General features: G+C 32.1%; 1 long non-coding RNA gene across 5 annotated transcripts; it reads right to left on the reverse strand.

Moving 5' to 3' along the window:
• Positions 1 to 1,625: 1,625 nt before the first annotated feature.
• Positions 1,626 to 25,656, reverse strand: LOC146529413 (uncharacterized). Of its 5 annotated transcripts, none has more exons than XR_014879014.1 (4): positions 25,503 to 25,656; positions 8,497 to 8,576; positions 2,736 to 2,984; positions 1,626 to 1,903 (listed from the first exon to the last, which is right to left on the reverse strand). It is a non-coding gene; the product is annotated as an uncharacterized LOC146529413 (long non-coding RNA). The 5 variants fall into 5 exon arrangements; XR_014879016.1 differs by having other exon boundaries at positions 8,452 to 8,576; XR_014879015.1 differs by having other exon boundaries at positions 8,415 to 8,576.
• Between the last annotated feature and the right edge of the window lie 323 nt (positions 25,657 to 25,979).

Below are 25,979 nucleotides of genomic sequence, written 5' to 3' on the forward strand. Positions count from 1 at the left end.
AAATAGCCCAACTTGTTACCTAGAATTTAGAACATTTTGTGACCCAAAGAACAACGAATTCCTACAGCTCAACGAGAAACTCTAAACAACAGCGTAACACGAATCCAGAATAGTTTACTTCTAGCACAAGCGTGTTTTTAGAAACTATTTTGTAAATACCAAGTACGAGCCAGCAGTGTCTATCCTCATTGTTTGACAGACTTTGTCTCAAAACCCTGAACGGACTTTATTCGATTAGACCGAGCAGAAACTTTACAGTACAAATAAACCGACTGCATTATTCACTTTGGGCGAATGCTGAAGTGAATTGGGGTTTAATCCGCAGTAAATTGCTTACCGAGTGTTTGGGCCGAACTGATTATCTCTGCGAGTCTTTAGCTCGGATATACCGACTATTTACATTTGAGACATCCTTTGACATCCCAATGTCGAGCACTGAGATTTGTACGCTCTGTATATTTCTTTTCATCGCTTGGAAATTATTTTTTGTAAAAGAAATACAACATTTTGTTTACAACTTGCGAAAAACTTTAAACTGGGTCACGTTAATTATGTCATGTTAAACCCATGTAAGCGAGTGAAATATAAAGATGCATTACTGGTAAGTCTCTTAAGGCCAGTGGTGGCGCAGGGGCACGAGCGTGTGACTAACACGATAGAATGTGGATTCGATTTCCACTCAAGGAAATTAAATATTTAGCATTTTCATTTCTTCACTTTAGTGTCGAGAAAAAACGCCCAATGCCTCCAGAATTCGACGTAAAGTGAAGAACGGAAATGTCTTTATAAAAAAAGAGTCATAGCACTAGGTTCTCTCTGCCTACCCTACTATATGTGAAATATAGCGTGAATTTAAAAAAATATAAAATATTATATAAACATTAAATTAGGCTATATAAAACCTAGCTAGCTATATTACGTAACATACATAAATATTTATATTAATTAAGACATAAAATTATTTTCCATTTATACATTCCAAATCTGTCAAGCTTTCCCTTTCATCTATAACTCAACAACAAAGATATTTCATATTCAGAGTACTCAAAGAGTCCAATACAGGGTAAGACCTCTTATCGTCCTCATGACTACTGAGTGGGCAGTAAAGTTGTGGGTATGCTATCAGAATGCAGGTCAAGAGCGGGATGTCTTGAAATAAGCGGTTTATGTAATCTTTTGATAAAAGAGAAATCCATTGTGCGATTTGATATTAGATCATCAAATGAACCAGTATTTATAGCTGGAAATAGATTAATGATATTATATTTCTTTAAGAAGTAAGAATTGAGGCCGTCGTGACGCAGGCCACAAGAATGCAACTATAATTGGGTCGATTATGAGTTCGATTCCTTTCTCGGGGGAATGAAATATTGAATGATTTCACGAATTTGGTGGAATTTGGTAAATAGCGGTGCAGCATCTGATATTCTTTTTAGAAAAAAAACGTGAAAGACAAATATTGGAGTATCCCAAAGCTATTCTAAATATTTAATTTTATATTTGAAGATTTCTTAATATATATTACTAATAACATATTTACCTATACTTACACAAAATTCAAAAGGAAAGTAAAAAGGCTTAATAAAACTACTGGAAACAAAAAACAGCTATAATTATTGAAAGAATATAATAATACACACTCGCTCACTTTCAAAAATTAAATAAACTTTTCCGACCAATATTTCATCGCTCTACTGAACTAAAAAATTCGCAGCTGCTCCCAGAGGAAATAAGCTCTTTGCATTTTCTTAAAACTATCTACGGCTGAGAAGTATCGTTTTTTAATGTAATTTCCGATTCGGAAACCCCACCGGGACCCGGCTAATGGATTTGGTTCGTGCTTTGGAAACGTTTTGTGACATCTCCTATCATGTTAGGCGCCGTCTTGAAACTTTATTTTATCCTGTATGAAAAATGAATTATTTACTACAAGAAATAATGTTTTTATTTCAATTTGTTTATAGTATTGTTAGCTTTATGGGTATCCCCCACATAGCAGGTAGAGGGAAATTGGGAACCTAGAGTTAAGATCCATTCCCCATTTTCCACCGGATCGTGATGACTGGTAGGACTCACCAGAGCGAAGAATATAATATTTAATTTCTTAGATTGGGAATCGAGCCTACAATCTGTAATTTACAGTCACACACCGGTACCCCTGCAGAACGACTGGTTTCAATCCTTTTTTTAATATAAAATATCTATAAAGCTTTTATAATAAAAATATAGAAAACTTTTTATCAAACATTGTTATATGTATATTTATTTTCAAAAATATAGCATTATTTTAGAAAACAACAATTAAGATATGCGCAACCTAAGCCCTAAGCACATTGCTTGCTACACCAAATTATTGCGGACTTGAATTCTATACAGGAATACCCTGAATTCTAATCTAATTAGGGCATAGTCTAACATTGCGTTCCTCGTACTAACGTACCACATATTTATTTAACACACAATACTGAGAAAGGAGAAATGAGTCACTCGGCTTACTAATGAGTCACTAAAAATGTTTAAAAGAACACCAAATAAAAAAGATGTCCTTCACTTTGAAGTATTGTTGCGGGGATTTATAACCGGACATAATTTGATCTCACAATTTTCTTCCGTCCTCAGGCTCAATGTCAACATTTCACTCGGATTTTATACTACCATCACAAGGTTGCACATCAAAAATCCTTATCACATTTCAATAAGATTCAAACTAGCATAATTTTATGTATAATACAAACTTGTCGTCCGTTCCAGTGCAGCGGTCATTCTGTTCAGCCGCAACTTGAACATTTTCCAAGACTTTGTACTGTCATTATTAAAGTAAAATGAGGATTGTTGTGACTGCTTTTGTATTATTAACGAGTAACTTTAAGCACGGCAAGTTGTTATCTTTGGTGTTTATGGGGATGAAGTAATTGCGGTTGTTTCCAACTATTTCCAGATGAAATTTCTTGCTGTAGTATTCGTTTTTTCTTTTCTTCCAGTCCCTGCAATTAAATTAATTGATGTTTTTAAGTAATGATTGTGTATTTTTTTATATTTAAATATTTGTAAACTTTAAAAGTGGCGGTTACTAAACTCTTATTAACAAACTTATAATTAACTAGCGACCCTCTGGCGGCTTCGCCCGCTTTAACTACTGGATTATTCATATAATGTATGTTTGCAAAGCACTTAAGATAATGTGAAAATTAATTAAACCCTAATGCAACCCGCATTTTCGTAGTTTCAATAAGGATTTTCCAAATGTTTTACACAGCAAGGATTTTTTAGTAAGTAATAAAGTAAAGTAAACCGTAATTTTAAATCTGTGCTACTAATCTTTTCAAGTACTTATTAAAATATATTTAAATGACTATTTTAAGATAGTTAAATAACTATTTTTAAACGGAAGAAATTATAAACAAAAACCTACCTACTAATAACTACTACAAAAAATATGAAACCAAATATATCGCGCTGAAATAATACATTCAACTCGAACTATCCAATACGTTCAAACGCATCTAAATCTTCATTGTTATAAAGGCAGGCTTTTTTTACGAGCTTGTGGTTAATGCTGAAGAGAGTATTCTGTCCCTGATAAAAAGAAAGCACTACGTGGCTGCCTGTGAGGAAAATTAAATAGAATGCATTGGCCGGGAATCGAACCCGGGCCGCCCGCGTGGCAGGCGAGCATTCTAGCACTGAACCACCGATGACTGCTCATGACGCGCTTGTATAGGCAAAAGGTCGCGGGGCGCGTTTCGCAGCAAGAATGTTTTGATATTGTAACAACTGTAACAGTAAAAGACAGTTTTGATCTACATTAAATGGCCAACGTAACTAATATACTTATTTATATGCTGAGAGTAAGGGATAAGTAAAACTTGAGTAACATACAGCTGATGTGTCAACGGCGGGATGTGTCAACAATTAAATGCGTTTTTCTGTAAAACTATTCCCAATTTTGAAATAGTGTAAAAAGCAAATTTTATCTTCGCTTAACGTAGAAAATTAATAAAGTATTTTAAAGGATAAGGATTAATACCATTATGGAAAAATATCCCTCACAATAAAAAATATATTGAAATTACTATTTTTAGACAGAAATATGATCACTTCACGTGATAAAAATATGCTCTCGCGGACTTTTTTGTAGATCTTATTAAGAGGAACAATACTCCAGTACATTATTTTCATGTAGTACTTACCATTAAAGCAGCGCATGCGCGAAAGTGTCTCAACGGGTAGGACTTTATACACATTTATCGTATTTATGTTAATTTACATAAGAATGTACAAATAAAAAACTATATATAAACCTTCTACGAAAAATACTCGACCTAATGGTGAAAACTGCATGAAAATCCGTTGGGTGGTTTAGAAGAAGAAGAGTTAGAAACAACAGACAGACACGAAAAGTGACTTTGTTTTATAAGATATAGGATGTGCTTATAAAAAAAAGATTATTATAGAGAATAGTAAATTATTGCATCATAGAAAAGACGCTGCTCCTAAATATTTTATGCTTGAAAATGGTACTAGGTACAACTGCATAGACTACTGCAGTCTAATATTTTTTTGTTAGTATCTAATCATTTGTTTTTGTTGTTTTTTTATTGTTTAGCCGTCGTGGCCCAACGGTCTGACTATAAAAGTGTCGGATGTGTGTTCGATTCCCACTCAGGGGAAATATTAACTGTTAACGAAGAAAAGCGCGACGTTGAGTTCTACCAGTCAACACGCAATGCCTCGAAGATTCGGAAGTTGGGAGCGAAAATGTTTTAAATTTTTTTAAACTGGGCTACTACGGATGGTGTTTTCTTATTTATTACAGAATGGAAAAAATATGAAATGGCCTTCATACATTTTTCTCTTAACTATGTATACCATTAATTGTTTTTCTTATAAATAGTGTATACAACTTGACAGTAAAATATAAACATCATGCCTCATTGCGTACAAAGTTGGCCAATTTCATACAACGGTTGTTCTAAATAAAATAACCTCGCAAACTAAGAAGTAATAAATACAAGTTCGTATATTAGTTTCAGTTATAATTTCAGCTAAAGAAAACAAACAACATATTTGTGCTCAATTTCACGCTCGTCGAGTCCGCCAAAAGAATTCGCTAGCAAAACAAAATCACTTAACCTACCTTGTCCAAAGCTTTTGGAATGGGAAACTAAAACTATTTAGGTTTCTTAAGAAAGGAAAACTTAAGAATGGTTAATTTTGCTTCTTTTGTTGTATATAAGCTTTTTTGGAAATTTTAATTATTATTTTATTAGTATGCCAGACGACTGGCACGAGCACAGGTTGTAGATTCGATTCCAACTCGAGGAAATAAATGTTTCCTATTTTTATTTCTTCGCTCTGATATTGAAGCAAAGTGCGGCGTTAAGTTGCGCCACTCAACAAGCGAATCAATGCAATTCTAGCCGTATGTTCCCTCTGCCTATCAAAGCAACCTGGCATAAAAACTAAATAAGAAATTCCTATCTCACCTTTGCAAAATGCTCGTAACTCTGAAACTGCTAATATGCTTTTCATAAAACATAGCTAAGAACCACCACGATGAACAACGCTTCCGATTAAGAAAAACTACACTTAAATCAGTTCTATATTTTAGGAGCTACGATGCCACAAACAGACACACAGGCAGATAAAACATGTACCTTCTGTTTCTGTCGACGGTTAAAATTAATGCAATTTACAAGACCACTCCGATCTTCACGCATTCTGACTATATTGTCACTTTATTTCGAACTAGTTGATAAAACTTAACACCACATCTAGTGCGTCCGAGCTTTATTTCCAATTACACATTTACTTACGTTACCTTTCCTTGGACATAATTATACATATTATATATATGTAATTTATTTTCTGTCTCTGTGATAATATAAGCAACTTATTTTCATATATATATTTATGCATGCATATAAATAAATATGTTATAGCACACGTTACCATTGCAAAGGAAAGTCATTATACAGCGCTGTGTGTAGGAGATTGCCTCTAAGACACTTATAAGACGCCTTTGACACGCAGTGCAGTGTAAATGTCACTCTATATGGTAATACTGTGTCAGTGTCTTCTCTAAGTACATGCTTGATACGGTTTTTACACTTTCATAATAGAATCGTAAGGTTTTACTTATATGGTTTTAAATAAAATAGTAACGTCAATTTATATATTGCCAATGTATAAATTAATTTTCAGTTGTCAGTACAAACGTTTTGATACAGTTGTTTTTGATAATCAAAAAATATGTCATATTAAAAACTAGCGACCCCCTTGCGGCTTCGCCCGCTTTTACTACTGGATTATTCATATAATGTATGTTTGCAAAGCACTTAAGATAATGTGAAAATTAATTAAACTCTAATGCAACCCGCATTTTCGTAGTTCCAATAAGGATTTTCCAATTGTTTTACTCGGCAAGGATTTTTTAGTAGGTATCATAATTTTAAATCTGTACTACTAATCTTTTCAAGTACTTATTAAAATATATTTAAATGACTATTTTTAGATAGTTAAATGACTATTTTTAAACGGAAGAAATTATAAACAAAAGCCTTCCTACTAATAACTACTACAAAAAATATGAAACCAAATATATCGCGCTGAAATAATACATTCAACTCCAATTATCCAATACGTGCAAACGCATCTAAATCTTCGTTGCTATGCCTCTATAGCGGACGGGTTTTTTTTTTCGAGCTTGTGGTTAATGCTGAAGAGGGTATTCTGTCCCTGATGAAAAGCAAGCACTACGTGGCTGCCTGTGAGGAAAATTAAATAGAATGCATTGGCCGGGAATCGCACCCGGGCCGCCCGCGTGGCAGGCGAGCATTCTACCACTGAACCACCGATGACTGCTCATGACGCGCTTGTATAAGCAAAACGTCGCGGGGCGCGTTTCGCAGCAAGGATGTTTTGATATTGTACTTATTAAAATGAAAAAAAACAGTAAAAGACAGTTTTGATCTACATTAAATGGCCAACGTAACTAATATACTATTTATATGCTGAGAGTAAGGGATAAGTAAAACTTAAGTCGGCACAGCTGATGAGTCAACGGCGTGATATTTCAACAATTAAATGCAATTTTTCTGTAAAACTATTCGCAATTTCGAAATATTGTAAAAAGCAAATTTTATCTTCGTTTAACGTAGAAAATTAATAAAGTATTTTAAAGGATAAGGATTAATAACATTATGGAAAAATATCCCTCACAATAAAAAATATATTGAAATTACTATTTTTAGACAGCAATATGATCACTACACGTTATCCTTAAAAGATAAAAATATGCTCTCGAGGACTTTTTTGTAGATCTTATTAAGAGGAACAATACTCCAGTACATTATGTTCATGTAGTACTTACCATTAAAGCAGCGCATGCGCGAAAGTGTCTCAATGGGTAGGACTTTAGACACATTTATCGTATTTATGTTAATTTACATAAGAATGTACAAATAATAAACTTTATATAAACCTTCCCTGAGAAATACTCGACCTAATGGTGAAAACCGCATAAAAATCCGTTCGGTGGTTTAGAAGAAGAAGAGTTCAGACAGACACGAAAAGCGACTTTGTTTTATAAGATATAGGATTAATATTCCCTGTATAGCATCAGCTATCATACGTTATTTCATCTTCTTAAGACTCGTTATTAAAAACTTAATTTACATCAGGCGAAAAAAAATATGGCATAAAATTAAAATGATACTATTAAATTACTTTTTAATTTAAAAATAAAAATTGAATCAACAACGTCTATTAAAATCTAGAAAGAAATTTAAATTAATATATTTTTTGTAAGTAATTTATTAACAACTAACAAAATTACAAATATATTTCAGCAAATCTAAAGAAACATAAAATAAATAGATTCAATAATTGAAAAAGTTTATATCTATTAGAATCGAGCCAATATTTGCAGGATTTATGTTAACCTTTCTAAATAAACAAGCAATTTAATAAAACTTTAAGGTTATGAACCTAACGAATCCAAGTCCAACAAATGGATGTTGATAATTTCGTTTCATTATAGTAAATATTTTAAAAGCTTATTTGTATTTAAAAGCAATTTATATCTTAATATATATAAATGAAAATTAAACTACAATTTATACATCTATTTTAAAAATAAAGCTGAAGTGTTTGTTTGGTTTAGCGTTGATCTCAGGAATTATTTGTTAGTTGAGAAAATGTTTTTGTGCTGAATAGTCCATTTCTCGAGGAAGGCTATATATAGGCTATTTTACATCATTTTATTCGTTTTGATGTAACCCACTGTGCCTGTGGTCAGAATTACCGCGGTTAGGTTACGTGACATACATGCTTTATCCTGCACGTACCAGAATAGGCAAAGGAAGACCAATGATTTAATGTGTCCTACGATATGGAACTGTGGAATGGCCTACCCGCGGCAGTGTTTCCAGGTCGGTACGATATGGGTACCTTCAAGAAGCGCGTCTATCTCCACCTCAAAGGCCGGCAACGCACCTGTAGCTCCTCCGGTGCTGCACGGGGTCGTGGGCGGCGGTGATCATCATCAGGTGACCCGAACGCTCGTTTGCCTTGTCCTTTTTCCATAAAAAAAAAAAAAAGATATACAAAGGAGGCCATTAGTACACCCATTACCTATGATATTTCTTAGCTTGACCAAACAATTAGTAATACTACTGATTTATATTCTTCTTACAATGTTATACTGAACTAGCTATTACCTGCGGCCTCTCTCACGTGGTTAAATAGTAACAACTAAAAAATCGGCGTTGAGAATTTTCGCCGATTATCACGCAATTCCTTCAGAATTCGGTGGGAAGTAGGGAATGGAAATATCTTAATCAGACTGGAGTGTCTCACTAGGTTTCCTGTGCAAACCCTGATCTATTTCAAAATAAAACGTTTTCCTTATAGAAAACAGCATCAATTATTTTTAAAGAAACAAATAAAAAATAACAAACAAGAGTAAATAAAATTAAAATTTAAATAAAACGAAACCTACATTTACTTTAATAAAAAAAACCAAACATAACAAAATCGCTATAACACTACACTTTCCACATACATACTTGTACTTGGTTTAAGCTACTACGCAAGTTCGTAATTAGCTATTTCCCATTTCGCCCGCGGCCCGTTGGCTTTGCTGCGCCTTAATTAACTGCACTGTTCTGTAATATTCTGGGAGGTACCTACCTACTACTACAATATTATATGTATCAAAATATGACACTCTATGGAAGGGTTGAAAGTTGCACGCTTTTGGATAAAGCAATTACAAGTTTTGCATTCACATCTAACTACACGAACTGGCTGGCTTTGACAACCCGATAACTAGTTTTAAACGAAAATCTTTTTAAAATTAATCTATATTTACGTCGTTTTGCATAAAATAAATACCAATTTAGTTAAATGACGCTGTAAATAAAAAAAATCAGTTTCATGCTTCAGCAGGGTAGGCAGATTGTTAAGACACTCGGATCCCAACTTTTTGACCGAATTTTGGAGGCAATTAGAGGCATTGGCACTTTACAGAGAACACAACGAAATAGCGATGTAATTATAAAATAAAAAATACACACTAATTAATTTAATTATGAATGTTCTCATGTCAACATAAACTGGGATAAGTGAAAATTAAACTATTATATGTGCCTACATTTAAACAACAACGTAGTAAAACTAAAAATTATACCGCTTTTTTCTATTTCAGTAATAGCCTCGGTAGCGTATCAAGCTAAATAATTCAAAGTTTTTATTATTCCGTTACGATTTCCTAGAACTATACACTTTTATATTATTTATCAAGAACAATGCTATCAACACGAACACTTCATACGTCAAGTGCTAAAGTGTAACTCGTAATACCACTGATAAGTGTAAACGCGAAACCGTCGAAATATTAATACCTTTTAAATGCTCTAGCTTATGTAAATTACTTTAGGTCAAACGTAAGACATTTTGATTTTGACCCTTAAATTGACTTCACTTCACTTTTAAGTGTTTTCGGCTGTGTTGAAGTGAGGGTGACTACTTTGAGAAGTGACACCTGACTATCTCAAGTACTATTGCGTAGAGAACTTGTCAATCCCACAACTACTACGCAGGTGGGTAGATTAAAATAAAATATAGTATAATAACGTATATTTGCTTCTACTAAAGCATATTTTTTGATATTATAATGTAAAATTCCGTGTGCAAATTAACGGAAAATCTTTTTCATCGTTCGAGCGACTTTACGTTATTTACTTAATTTGCGCACAAAGAAAATCATTAAGCTGCCTTGCCTTGCTTACACCTTTTACTCGCGTACACTTTTCACTTTATACTTTCGTTATATTGTTATATACTGTGTAAAGAATAATATAATTTATCTATTAGCTCTTTACATATACCAAAAAAGGCCACCAGGGTGCAGCAGCACCAGGGTGCAGTTGCGGGTTTGATTCCCTCCTGAGAGTTGAATTGAAGAAGAGAATGAATAAATTGCATTCGCCACTCAACACTCAATGTCTTAAAATTTGGAAGGACAACGGAGTGTATTAACACTAAGATTACAATTCTATATGCGTGAAGCTGATCATCAACTAGATTTTCTAAAACAATGCGACTGTCTTGCAGAATGTCTGCTTCAGCCTTATAACCTCGTGGTTATTTTAGTTGTCTAATTACCGTCTACTATACTTGCCTAGGCTTTACTTCGACGTAATTAATAAGTCCATTTTCCGTGTAAACGTCACTAAATATAAATTTACTTTACTGTTATTGTTATTTCCATAGTTTAAAATTTATAGTTAGAATTTCTGTATCTCGAACCCGGATCGGGATTATAAAATTATATTTATATTTAATGTTTTAATATGTTTAAAATAGAAACAAAAACTAGTACGGTAGTAAAATAGTATTTGTGAAATGTTAAGGAAATAAATATGTGTCTTTTGTCATATTATAATTAGAGAAGTTACTGGATCCTCTGGTTCTCTAAATAAAAAAGAGGATTTACATTTTTTTACTTTTCCAAAACTTTTCCTTTCTCTCTTTTCTTTCTGGGATTTTCTCGTATAAATAAAGAAAATTATTACGATGTTTTCAAATATGTCTCTTTTTCCTGTAAAACAATGTAAAGCAAAAACCAAATACATATTTAGAAAACAAACTTTATGACATGTTTAGAACAATTTTGTCCCTCATAGCAGCGTACATACATATTAATTTAGCTTATAAGAGGAGGGTCATTTTGCAACTACAGGCAAATTACTTGCGAACAACTAGGAACATAGTTGAAAAGTTTAATTCGGGGTTACAACAAATGTGAACGGCAACATTTCCACCCCACCCTACTGTCAACTGCAAAGAGCTTTCGTGCAAGGAAATTTTAGAATGGTCACGCGGACCCAAGTCTGGCTAGGGTTTAAAATGAGACCTAAAATTACTGGAAATGAATGGAAAATTTGTACCCTAAGATAGAATAATAGTAGAATTATCCGAAGCTAGCATGTGAAGATTTCGTCGGTATAAACAAAATTAAAATTCAAAATATTTTTCTTGTATTTCGTATTTATTTATACTTTAAATAAAAAATCTGACTAAAAAATATTGCTTTACATTAAAATTTTGTAAATATGAAACTATTTTAATAGAAAAAAATCATAATTTATATAAAATACCCTAATTATACGTACTCGTATGTATTTCCAAGTTTCAAGGCCCTAAAAGCCAGTTCGAGCCAATTCTATCACACCAATATCCTTGCAAAAGTTAGACAAACACGCTATGCTCACGTCAAACTGTCAAGAATTTGAGATACAAGTCTTAAATTAGCGTAGACTATTCGGAAAACAAGGAAATTCGCCTAATCCGTTTAAGAATCTAGCTCGTTCCATATTAACAGATTTAAATATTTTTAATTTGAATAAAAAAATAAAGGTTAAAAATTTTACTAAGCAGAGGGAAACCTGGGAACCTAGTGTTATGATACTCCGTTCCCATTAACGCACTTCCGTTCTACATTTACCATATTTTAATCAATCAATCGAGCCAATTAGTTACTGTTGGCAGCATTTTATTTTTTGGTGGTAGACGGACAGCCTTACGGTGACAGGTTCGGCGTAAATTTATTTGTACGCGGTGACAGTTGTTAATTTAAAACCATTATTAAGATAAAAAAATATATGCAAATAGCAATAGCTTAGTTTCAAGTTTTATTATTTAAATATTTTTAATATGAAGACGTTTACAACATAGGCTAAAATGGAACTAAGAGTACAATTTGTTAGAAATATTGTTTCATATAACGTTAAAAGCTTTGTTGCTGGGCGGAGAGTAGTTCATATTTTATATTCAGTTTCTATTACTTAGTAAAGAAGCTAAGTGGTTCTGTCAAATAAATGTTCATTCGTTAATTTTGTTTTTTCTTCTTATTTATATGATTTTCCAAAATATTACCTTTTGTAAGTTTTTTCTAAATCAAAGCTTTCTTAATGTCTATTGTGTTTTTTTTTTTATATTTGAATAAAAGCGTCGTTACTTCGAAACAAATAATATTTCCTCTTTCCTTGCCTGGACAGCCTTTCTATATAAAACGAATCTCTGAAGATTTGTTAATGGATCTGAATCCCTCTCAACACCACATATATTTTAAAAACACAAATTTGTAAAACCTTCAACAAATGACATGTTGTACTAGGTGGTGGTGGTGCTGGTGGTAGTACACCACTTCAATTATCCACGTGACACGTCTGAATAGGCAAATTAAAGCCTATTCATTACACCGCCTCAGGCCGGTACGTCCCTTTGTGACATACGTGAACAGTCCAACTTGGAGACGTAAGGGAATTAATTAAGAGCCAAGACAAAAGACCTGGTGCAGATCTGCATAACAATTTGAGTGCTATGAATGTAGTACAGTACTATATGGCTCGTTTATTTGGAAGTTTTTTGTGTAAAATTAAGCTGATTTTGATGGTATAAAGTAAAAATTATTAAATGGGACAATTTAGAAATATATCTTAAAAACATTAATTATATTTTATTTACGTAAAGATTGCTTACCCATTTTTTATAGAATCAATACATATTAACATTAAATTTGGTAAATACGAGATCGTTATTTATTAAAATAATTATTTCGTTGATATTATTCATAAAATTTTCTTTATATAAAAATACATATAAATTACAATAAATATCATTAAAAGCAACTTGTTCATTGCGTTGTATATAATTATTTTGGCCAAATAATTAAAATATACCAGTCTCGCAAATTAGTTGCCGGTTATTGTCGCATGGAGTGACAAGTACAATCGAGGGGTTAATTACTCGCTCCCGTAGGAAGGGCTACATATTGGGGGGTTATGACCAATTATAAAGTTTGAATATTCGAAACCAAATATATTAGAACTCCAGTCCCTCGTCGATACGGAACAAATTGTATCGAATGGTCAAAAATGACGGGGCCAAGTAAAGTGGTCGTCGATCTACCCTCTGTTTGCGCTTGTGAAAACCAGATCTGAAAGTTTGTTTCCAACAGTGTCTGTTTACATTTTGCATTTTGTAGCGGGTGTGAATGCGTATTTTATAATTTGGTTGACTTTTTACTTACGAGTACTTCCCCGTGCTTGTTTATTTTGCAATTGAAACGTAATAGATGTTTGACTTTTTATGTTATTATTTTTGCTACTAGAGGTAAGTATTTTAGTTTTCATTCTATAAAATAATAGTCGTTGCTCGAAACTTCGTATAAATAGACCATAACACGTAAAATGCAAAATCACGTATTTTCTCGTCGTCGTCGTGTGGAGTGGCGAAAGCTAACACCGTTCTTTGTTTTGTTACCAAAGTGAGATAGTAAAAAATAATCATTCCCATGAGTGGGAATCAAACCCACAACCGTCTCGCTAACAGTCAAACGTTTTGCCGTTACCATGACGACGGCCTTTCTTTCAGTATACCCAATTCATATCCAAGTAATTTAACCGTCAAATTATATAAATTACTGTAAAAACAATTTCACTAAGCAAATTACTGTAAAAACAATTTCACTAAACGTGACTAACTGCAAACCTGTAACATGTCAGTGCATTGTTATAAGAAGGCGGAATGGCGTCCAGTCAACATTGTTAACGGTGTACGTCAACAAAATGCTAAACGTAAAATGTTCTTGTCAGTACATTATGGGAATTCGTTTAAATTATTTACTTACGTTTCGGCCGAATTTCAAGGAAAATAAATATTTTAATAATTAAAATGTTTAGTGAATGTCTGTAAAACGCTATATAGTGGGTTCGATTCCCACTTGGGAAATGACTGCATTTAAATTATATTCATTTATCTGCTCTATTAACTAAAGCGCAGTATTAAATTCCGCCACCCAACACACACTGTGTAAAGAATTCCGTGGACAGTGGATAACGATAGTCTTAATGAGAAACGAACTAGGTCCCCAGGTTCCCTTTGGCTAGACTGCTATGTACGATATACAGCGTAAAGTGAATCTATAATAGATTACGGACAATTTCAATCAAATCATCGTACAAGTTAGTATTTCTTCTGTACCCACATCCCACCCACTTCTTCATAACATGAATTATAATAAATACAGTAACCTATACCATAATTTCCCATAACCGTATCGAATGCCATTAAATCGAATGGTCGCAATGTAAACGCACCCCTCCATATATGGCTCGTAAAGCTCCCATTAAACACCGTTCACAAGGCGATAGCTATTTACACGTGAAGGTAATCTGTTTATTTTGTCGCTAAGAAACGTTATTTAATAACCTGATGCCTGTAATTACGGATGCTATTAGCTTTGTTAGGCCATTTTGATATACTGCGGGGTAGAAGGCAAATATGCTTAACCTTATTTATCATATATGTGATTTGTTCTTTATACCTATATTTATTATGTAAATTAGTTTTAATGATTTGGTTGATTATTATTATTATTGATTATATTTGGAAGTAGTAATTAAAATAATGTGAGGAGTAATTAAGTGCAAAAAAGAAGTAATTTTCTAAACAATTTATTTATTTATTATTTATTTATTTATTATTTATTTGGAGGGTGTACCTAGTTATGTTGCCTCATGGTGTGAGAACGGTACCGGTAAACGCCTAATCAGCGTTCGGCGTATGTAACGCGAATCCCCTCATGCCATGGGAAACAAACGTAGTGTTTTAGTTTTAATTATTATATATTTTATTCTTTAGTCGATTAGAGCATGCACTTCTGCTCGGTCGATTCACTAGTTAAGTTAATTTTAAGTTAGTTATAAGAACATAAACCTTTGTTCTTATTTTAAATAAAATAAATTTAAATATAACTATCTTAGTTATTTTTAAAAGCCCACTCGCGCTCCCGTAAACATGTCTGGCGCAGCCGGTAGGATAGTTTCCATATAAAATACAGCCTTCATCTATAAATTCGCGTCAAAATCCGCGATAAGGGCTTGAAGGTCTGTAAGGAACTATCCCGAACCAAATAAATTTGACAGTACGTGAGGAGCCTGGAGCTGATGATGCAGACCCCGAGGTGGTGAGTGGAATTTTTCACCTTCCTTGTATCCCGTTATAAATGAAATGAATTTCTTTTATTATAACATGGTCTGATTTTCTTAATATTTCGAATCAAACTCTTTGAAATATTATAGTTAAGTAATAATTTTAGTTTTAATATTTCGAATCAAAATCTTTGAAATATTATAGTTAAGTAGTAATTTTAATTCTAATATTTCGAATCAAAATCTTTGAAATATTATAGTTAAGTAGTAATTTTAGTTTTAATATTTCGAATCCAAATCTTCGAAATATTATAGTTAAGTAGTAATTTTAGTTTTAATATTTCGAATCTAAATCTTTGAAATATTATAGTTAAGTAAAAGTTTAATTTTTTTATTTCAAATCAAAATCTTTGAAATATAATTATTACACATTTTTTTAAGAATTTACTATTTAATTAAGAATCATTTTTAATTTTACTTATATTTTAAGATTTTATAAAATAAAAATGGAGCATATTACTTTAATTCCCAATGAAATTTTAAAATTAATTTCACTTTTTGGCTTAGTTTCACAAACGCCAATTAAATTTATTTTTAAGAAAATTTGAATACATGATTGATAAATTTCAAGGCAGTGATGCACAATATATGTACATCATGCATTCTATTAATAGCCGCTTAGTGGACAGGGCCGCATCGCTTATCAGCGAGCGTGAGAATATTATTTCATGGTCGGAATTTAAGGATTTATTAATGCAACATTTTGGAGACCCGCGCAGTGAAAAGTGTATTGCGATAGAATTAGAAAATTAAAAAAAAAAGAAAAAAAAAAGAGAGTTAAAATCAATTATATAACAATGAAGTGATTTTTTTGCTAATTTCTTTTAATTTATACCAAATTTAAAAAGATACTGAGGAACTATTAATTTCTTAACATCGTTTCTGTTGCTTAAATAACTTAAAAAAAAAAGAAACGTAACATTGGTTTCCAAAATGATGGATTATAATATTAATAGTACCGAAATTTTATATAACAATTCATTTACGATATAACCGCGAAAGAGAATAATTTTATTTATTTCAATATATTATAAGTGTCTATAGTTCATTCATTAATAATTTTCTTTCAATACATATAAAATTAAATGCAATTGAGACTTCTTTAGCTTTTGGTAAAATTTCTGTACTACAGCAATCGATATTAAATTCGACAGAATTGTTATACATATTATTAGGTATAGAAAAATTTCATAGCTTAATATATCCTGTAATAGAAAGTAACTTGGTCAAAATAGAGCAAACTTTTATTGTTAAAGCATATGTAAAAGGAAATCAGATTATATATAATGGAAGTACCTCTCACAGATAATAATACATATGATTATTATAAAATTTATTCATTACTTATTTTTAATAAATTAAAAAATTTAACTTCTATTGTTATCCCTGAACATCCCTTCCTTATGGTGAAAGGTTCTAAATAATTATCGCGTACGGCGCCGTCTCAGCAACTTCCCGGCGGTAACCAGTACTTATGCACTGAACATGGGTTAGTGCCATATGCTACTACAACGTGTACGCAACAATTAATGCAGTTCCAAGAAAACTTATCATACTGTATAAGTCATGTTATACAAATTGAAGAAGTTAAAGCGCAACGCCTATCACCCGCTCGTTGGATAATGGATGATGTACAGCATGAAATGGTAATACCTATAATGTAAAGAAGATATTCCAAATTATCTGTTAACAATTGACCCTTACTGTGAAATGTTACTTGGTGACCTTCATCTAATATATTTTCGGCATGTAATGGAAGGTTATGAATACAAGGTCACGCCAGTTATTAAGTTCCCGAGATTAATCAAAACTATTCTTTAATTTGCTCCCCAATTGACATTAAAGGAATAAATCTGGATGACGTGAAATATCTATCCGCAGCTTTGAAGACAAAAAGTGTTAGTGAAAGTGAAAGTGAAACAGAGCCATTTATAAAAATCAATAGTGTCAGTGTCGGTACCCTAGTTTATATTTCCATCCATCCATCAGTCTTTCAACGTCCACTGTTGGACATAAGTCTCCCCTAATTATAGTTAGTTTTATATTTAATATTAATTATTATAAGTATAATTTAGATTTAAAACTAAAATTTTACTTTTAATCGAAACCCTCAGAATCCAAAATCTTCTGAAGGTTTCGAACTTAAGGAGGGAGGAGTTATGTTGCCTCATGGTGTGAGAACGGTACCGGTAAACGCCTAATCAGCGTTCGGCGTATGTAACGCGAATCCCCTCATGCCATGGGAAACAAACGTAGTGTTTTAGTTTTAATTATTATATATTTTATTCTTTAGTCGATTAGAGCATGCACTTCTGCTCGGTCGATTCACTAGTTAAGTTAATTTTAAGTTAGTTATAAGAACATAAACCTTTGTTCTTATTTTAAATAAAATAAATTTAAATATAACTATCTTAGTTATTTTTAAAAGCCCACTCGCGCTCCCGTAAACATGTCTACCTATTTCATGTCTGCCTTCTCAAATTTTAGAGTATACCTTTCAATATTTCCATCTATATTTTTGCTTCTTGCTCGAAACCTTGTCGTTGCTATTAATGGCTGTCAGCTTTATTAACCTCGTGTGTCAAAATTTCTTAATAATTCTTGTACCATATATTTGCATAAGCGTAATTTGTTATTTACGAAACTTCACTCAAACGTCTCGCTACGAAATCCTTCAAAAAGCCGGAATACATTATTATTCTAATTAAGTTGTATGAAGGGAAATTAATTCTCGTCGATGCTTAATTCAAAGCAATGTGCCTAAATATTTTTGGTGCTTAGGCATGTGTTCCACTTTATCGTAGGATTTTAGTATGATTGCTGATCACTTTCTGATAAACATACCTAGATAGATGTGAAATAACTAATGTACGAGTATAACTACGTCCAAAACTTTTGAGGCTTAAATAAAAAAATATACATAAATCTATAAATTACATTTTTACTTAAATATTAGATATATCTATTATTACTATATCTCTTCAAAATAAAAAAAAATATATTTATAAGTAAACAAGATTCAGCAATACGTAAATGTTTCAGGGTCCCTTGAGGTTGGTTGCTCAAAACGCGCAGTTTTCCGAATTCGCTCCACATTTGGTGGTCGGTCAACCCTAAGACGGGAAAAGCCTGCTCATATTTCCTTGGCTGCACATGAATTGAAAGACATTTAGAATTTACGCACATAACAGATCGTAAATTAAGCTCCTTAATTACATTTACAAAATTTAAATGAAACATGTTTCTCATACTTCAGTGTTAGAGTATTATTATAATAGTTTAATAGGTATAGTGGAACGATAGTTTAGTTTAATTTTCAGTATTATAGTGATTATTTATATAATAAATAATAATATTTATAATATACTCGGGATGTAATTGAAGCTCAAGATTTAACTTAGGTATTTTTTTAGCTTAAGCTTTAGGTAAGCAGAGGGAACTTAGTGTTAGGACACTCCATTCTCCATTTTCCGCAGAACAATGCATAATTCAATATTGAACTAGGCTCTCATGTCATATTTATGTTTTTGTTACATAACTTTCTACTAGTAATTGTCAGATAAAAAAATGAAAAAGAAAGTTCACTGGAAAAACGAAGATAAAGGAGGTAAAAGGAGGAGGAGGTCAAGAAGTACTACTATTTTTTTTTATTTATAAGTAAAAATATCTACATAATCTATCACATTAAAATTATTTATTATAAAAGATACGTACAATGTCCTCCTTGTTAAAGTTAACAAACTTGTTTCACATAAATTAATATGTGAACAAGTCGCTTCTTGTCATGAGAAAATAGTTCAGCTATCTACTTGATAAACTACAAACTGTGGCATTGAATTACTGAAGGTACCTACTTCTGAGAGATTTTATTATTAAATACCTTACAGGTAGCAAAGACTCTATTTAATATATACTGTTAAGACGGAACTTTGTTAATATCACTAATTATTGTAATATTACATTGTATTTTAATTAGTGTATATTAATTATTATTATGTGAGGGCGTCGTAGCGCTGCAGTACTGTCTGATGGTAAGTACGACGGTTGTGGGTTTGATTCCTATCCGGATCAAAAAATATTATTTGTATGTCGTGTCGGCCCGGAATTTGGGCGGAAAGTGGGTAGAGTGTTTTAACATGAGGCTCGTTCTGCCTGTTTAATTAAAACGTTTTTATTTTCTGTGAATTATCTATATATATAAAAGGACTTGTCCTCACTGACTGAGGTAAGACGCACGCACAACCGTAACCGCTGTGCGTAGAAACATGGAATTTAGACAAATGTTTACTTTCGTAATCTGGACATCCACTAAGAAGGGATTTTGAAAAATTTCAACCCTAAAGGGGAGAAATAGGGGTTCAAAGTTTGTATGGAAATTTTTTTAAATCGGCACCGATTTTTATAAATTGAAATTTAGATTTTTAAAAGTATTTAATTGAACACGTGTTTCATCGTTTTCTAGAATTCTCCCCCCAAGGGTGCAAATAAGGGGTTGAAAGTTTGTATAGGTTTTTTTAAATCGTCACCAATTTTTATAAAATTTGAAATTCAGACTCTTAAACGTATATAATTAAATACATGTTTCATATTTTTCTAGAATTCAACCCCAAAGGGGGGCCAATAAGGGGTTGAAAGTTTGTATGGGAAAATTCTTAAATCACCACCGATTTTTATAAAATTTGATATTTAGACTCTTAAAAATATTTCATTGAACACATGTTTCATGGGTTATTAGAATTCACCCTTAAATACGCAAGCGAAGCTGCGCGCGTCCGCTAGTATAATTATATTTGTAAACTATTATCGAATATTTGTAGGTGAATTTCTACATCTGTCCTAGGTATAGAATATTTTAAAGGTCAAAGTTAAAAGATTTTGCGTTTTGGACGTCATCGTACAACTTTCAATTCATACATTCATAGAAAATAAGATGTTACACATATTTCATATATGTATAAATTATAGAAATATCCTCAAATTAAGTTAATGAAGCTATATATTATTAATTAATAATCTTCTGAATTACACTTGTAACTTAAAAGACAGATGATAATGGAGACAGGAACTTAACTAACATAGGCTTTATAATTTTGAACAGTAGCAATCTAGGCCCAATAGAAGCTAAATATAGAGGCTATTATCGCATTCTCATGTACATCCTTCTCGTTGCAAGTCGTATATCAGAGTGGGGTTGCAATGAATGGATTCGCACGTACATTAGATCAACTTTAAGCTCTGTTGAATTTATTACTGCGATGTTACAATGGGTGTGTCGTTATGTTTAGTCTCTTAGCAAAGTTCTATTAACTGGAATAATTCAATTACGTTTACGGGTTACACGTTGTGGACAAACTAATTACTAAGTATTTACTTGTCATTGATATATATATATTAGACTATTTTTGCAAAAAAAAATTAATTTAATTCATTAATTTAAACTTATTACAAAAATAAAGGTGATTTTCATCTACAATCGTAAAATTGGGATACCAATGTTATTTATCTGACACATCACCGGTCTCCAGTATTTTGGGGTATATACAGAAAATAGGCATATGCTAACATACGCTCCCATTTTCCATTTATTTTTATGACAGGTTACATATTAAATGTCGGAACCTGAAGCCAAACTCTCAATTATCATAAAAAGTAAGATTCTTTTTCCAAATGCACCAAAACGAATAAAAACTTCAACTGTGTCTCAAAATGGATTTAAATTTGCAACAATTTGTTATAAATACAAAAGATTAGACTACATTTTTCGATACAAAGCCATCGTACAAATAACAAGGAAGTAAATCAAACACATTAATATCGCAATAATCGAATTTGCAAAAGACAGACACATTAACCCCGAAACCGGCAATATTTCACGGCGATACGATCTGTCGAATACAATTCCACATTCAGCAGTTAATTATGGACCCACCTCGCTATAAACCATGGTGGACCATAAAATACGTAGCCCAACTAGTTCGGAACTTACTAAAAACGATTAAACCGGGCTATGTCCATGCTATTTGTTGATAGTATCTCGTGGGAAATTCGCGACGGGCTGATATTCAAATTGACTTTTTATATCTTTTTCAATGATTTACACGTTACATTTGGGATGTTAATTGTCATATTATTCATTTTTGTTGAATATTGTAACGGATATTGGCCAAATTGGAACCATTTTAGCTTGTTCAAAAATTTTCTTCTTATATAAAAATAGTCAAATCTCGACGTTATGCTCCATCGTTCGTGCACCTAACTTAGTCAATGAATTAGTCACTCATCAATAAATAACTGAGTGACTTTCTGCTCTCTACAGTCTAGTCTACTTACTATACAAAATTTTATTTAATCAAATATGTTGTTTTTAGCTTCACGCTGTATACCGTACGTATCCAGAGTAGGCAGAGGGAACCTAGGAACCCAATGTTCAGAGATTCCGTTCCACAATAAGACACTTCCGCTTATGCCTATGCACCAAAACGGTCTCTAAATTATACACACATAATTTAACTCCGTAGGATAAATGAGTCAAAAAGGTCAAATCTGTTCGAACTACTTCTATTTTATCATTAATTAAATAAATTGCTTTCAAATTAACAAAGTTTCTAATTAATCGAAGTGTGGGCGTTGAGTGATTATTTAACGCATTACGTTCATGTAATTAAAACTATTTATATACATTTTAGGATCATTATCTTAGAAGTTTATATATTTTAGGTATTATATTCTTTATCATCTATAATGAGGCCAGTCGTGGCGCAGAAAATTTTCTAATAATCTATACCTACTTATAAATAAACTATAACTTATATATAACTAGCGACCCTCTTGCGGCTTCGCCCGCTTTTACTACTGGATTATTCATATAATGTTTGTTGGCAAAGCACTTAAGATAATGTGAAAATTAATTAAACCCTAATGCAACCCGCATTTTCGTAGTTTCAATAAGGATTTTTCAATTGTTTTACACAGCAAGGATGTTTAGTAGGCACCGTAATTTTAAATCTGTGCTACTAATCTTTTCAAGTACTTATTAAAATATATTTAAATTACTATTTTTAGATCGTTAAATGACTATTTTTAAACGGAAGAAATTATAAACAAAAACCTACCTATTAATAACTACTACAAAAAATATGAAACCAAATATATCGCGCTGAAGTAATACATTCAACTCCAATTATCCAATACGTGCAAACGCATCTAAATCTTCGTTGCTATAGAAGCAGGCGGGTTTTTTTTCGAGGTTGTGGTTAATGCTGAAGAGGGTATTCTGTCCCTGATGAAAAGCAAGCACTACGTGGCTGCCTGTGAGGAAAATTAAATAGAATGCATCGGCCGGGAATCGAACACGGGCCGCCCGCGTGGCAGGCGAGCATTCTACCACTGAACCACCGATGCGTCTAAGGAAGGCGGGCGCGGCGGACTCATGGCGAGTGGCGAGCCGTTTCGCAGCAAGGATTTTTTGATATTGTAACAACTTCTAAAGTACTTATTAAAATGAAAAACAGTAAAAGACAATTTTGATCTACATTAAATGGCCAACGTAACTAATATACTTATTTATATGCTGAGAGTAAGGGATAAGTGAAACTTGACCGATACAGCTGATGTGTGAACGGCGTGATGTGTTAACAATTAAATGCGTTTTTCTCTAAAACTTTTCGCAAATTTGAAATAGTGTAAAAAGCAAATTTTATCTTCGTTTAACGTAGAAATTTAATAAAGTATTTTAAAGGATAAGGATTAATACCATTATGGAAAAATATCCCTCACAATAAAAAATATATTGAAATTACAATTTTTAGACAGAAATATGATCACTACACGTTATTCTTAAAAGATACGAATATGCCGTCCTGGACTTTTTTGTAGATCTTATTAAGAGGAACAATACTCCAGTACATTATTTTCATGTAGTACTTACCATTAGAGCAGCGCATACGCGAAAGTGTCTCAACGGGTAGGACTTTATAAACATTTGTTGTATTTATGTTAATTTACGTAAGAATGTACAAATAATAAACTATATATAAACCTTCCCTGAGAAAAACTCGACCTAATGGTGAAAACCGCATCAAAATCCATTGGGTGGTTTAGAAGAAGAAGAGTTAGAAAGTTCAGACAGACACGAAAAGCGACTTTGTTTTATAAGATATAGGATTTCCACAAACTCGTATATATCAAAGAAATAAATATATTCATAACCATCAGAAATTTCCCCTAACTTTTCAAATTACACAAAAACAAACCTAAACTTTTATATTCGTACATTTTAAGCCCTAAGCATAATGAGCCCCCATAGAGGATGCTTTTAAAATTAAATGTTCCGTGAGCAGCACGCCTAGCACTAACACAGCTTGAAATATGGACCGCTAGTTCCTCGCTATTGCGCATTTTAAATATTGCATTACAGCTCGGTTAATTTCCACGGCGCGTCGGTATAAATGATTTATGATTTTTAATTTTTCTTGCTAAAGATGAAACAAGTAAGTAAACATAAAGTAATATGAAACAGAATAACATAAAACATCCTTAGAGGAGTTCCGTGATATTTTCTTGATGTTTTTGTTAAGACTTCGTTCTCAATTATCGAGACTATGCGTTTTAGGAACTCAAAGGTGCTTTTTATATTATTACCACAGAAAAGAAATGAAGATAATTCATTACCACGAGTGGGAATTGAACCCCCAACCGCCGGGCCAGTCTTACTCTGCACCGCTGCATCACGACGGCCTCAGAATTTGTTTTAATAAATTGAACAGCTATAAATTAGTCTTAATTATTACATATTCAGTTTCATCGTTGTTCTTCTGTGTAATAATATGTACTTTATAATGTTAGCACTTAATTTTAATATCTAATGGAAGAGTCGGTCTTTGAAATTACATTTTGTAAAAAAAAAATTACAAAGTAAAATTAATTTTGATTTATTTTTACATAAATATTTTAATAAAAATTAAGAAATGTAACTGAGTGAATTTTATTTTCAATTGTATATTCCAATAATGAAAACTTGTGTATTTAACACAATAACACTATTTATAGAATCTTTGTAAAGAATAAAGTTTACTATTAAAAAAATATGATACAATGTAGCATCTCATTATCCTCACCACAAAATGCAAAAGATATCAAAAGTTAAACAAAAAAAATGTAATTAAATTTCAATACTATTATACGACTTCATATAGAAATAGGAATAAAAGTACAAAAAATTTTAACTTAATTAATTTCATCCCTCTATCGGCTCTACGAATATGAGCAAGCCACCGTAATGCTAACTAATTAAACTAAACCCTACGACTGTAATTACATTACGCAACCGTGTCGGCTCTTGTACAGTGGGACCCATGTCACGTGTAGTTTTAGCATAATTCTAAGCATACTAATATATTATTATATAGGAAAACATTCAAATCACGCTTGTATTATATATGCAAATTAAATTTTTCTTTGCGTAATGTGGTTTAACATGTGGACAAGAAGACAAGACATATCTCACAAGAATTCTTGTTTCTTTGGTTTTAGAAAAGTATGAAAATTCAGACAAATTTCTTTATATAATTTTATCAGTATACAAGGAGAATTGAGAAAAAGGTGAACTCTACATTTTTGTTTAAAAAAACCCATTGAATTTAACGCCTCAGTCATTTTGGCTACCCCGCCTAGAATAAATCGAACCTGTACCTGAAATAAACTTATAAAAGTTAAATTAACGATATTTTATCAAAGAAAATTTGAACTCTGCTCTTTTTTTCTACAATAACAGAAAGTGACGTATCACTAGGTTTATTCCTGATCCAGTAACTTATCGATAGTTATATTATCTAATAGAAATATGATTCGTTATATTTATCTCCAAAAAATGTTATTAACCACACAATTATTATATATATTTCATATATAAAATATTTAAATAAGGTCACATTTCTAACTTACCCACCCAAAACGAAAACTCCGACATCATTATACGAAAGATGAGCACAGAGATCAACAATAAAAATATATTTTGAATTTTAAATCTAGGAAAACCCTTGTCGTCAAATGCACTACACGCTGTATAAAATGCATGTCAACGTGGAGCTGACCGTACTTGTGCCGTAGCTACGTGACGTAGCGGACAGCCGTAGGGCGTCGTTACGCTTATGAGATTAGAGAACATCTTGACCTATTTCCTACTAACATTTTGTATCTACGGTTAAATTTAATATTTTAAATATAAATTGTTAGTTATTTTTAGTTTATTTTTAGACTGGCTCGCTTTGGCTTCTGCCAGATACTAGAATGTTCTAGAATCAATAATGTATATATCTCAGGAAATAATTTCTTTATATCGTACCCTAAATCAAAATAAACTAGATATTTTTTTAAAAAACTAATTTGAATTATTATTAATATTTAACATTAGTAGTAAGA

Source organism: Heliconius melpomene, chromosome 18 (genome assembly GCF_056956725.1).
Source record: "Heliconius melpomene rosina isolate 202511_hmr_F chromosome 18, ASM5695672v1, whole genome shotgun sequence".
In the NCBI taxonomy this organism is placed as follows: Eukaryota; Metazoa; Arthropoda; class Insecta; order Lepidoptera; family Nymphalidae; genus Heliconius; species Heliconius melpomene.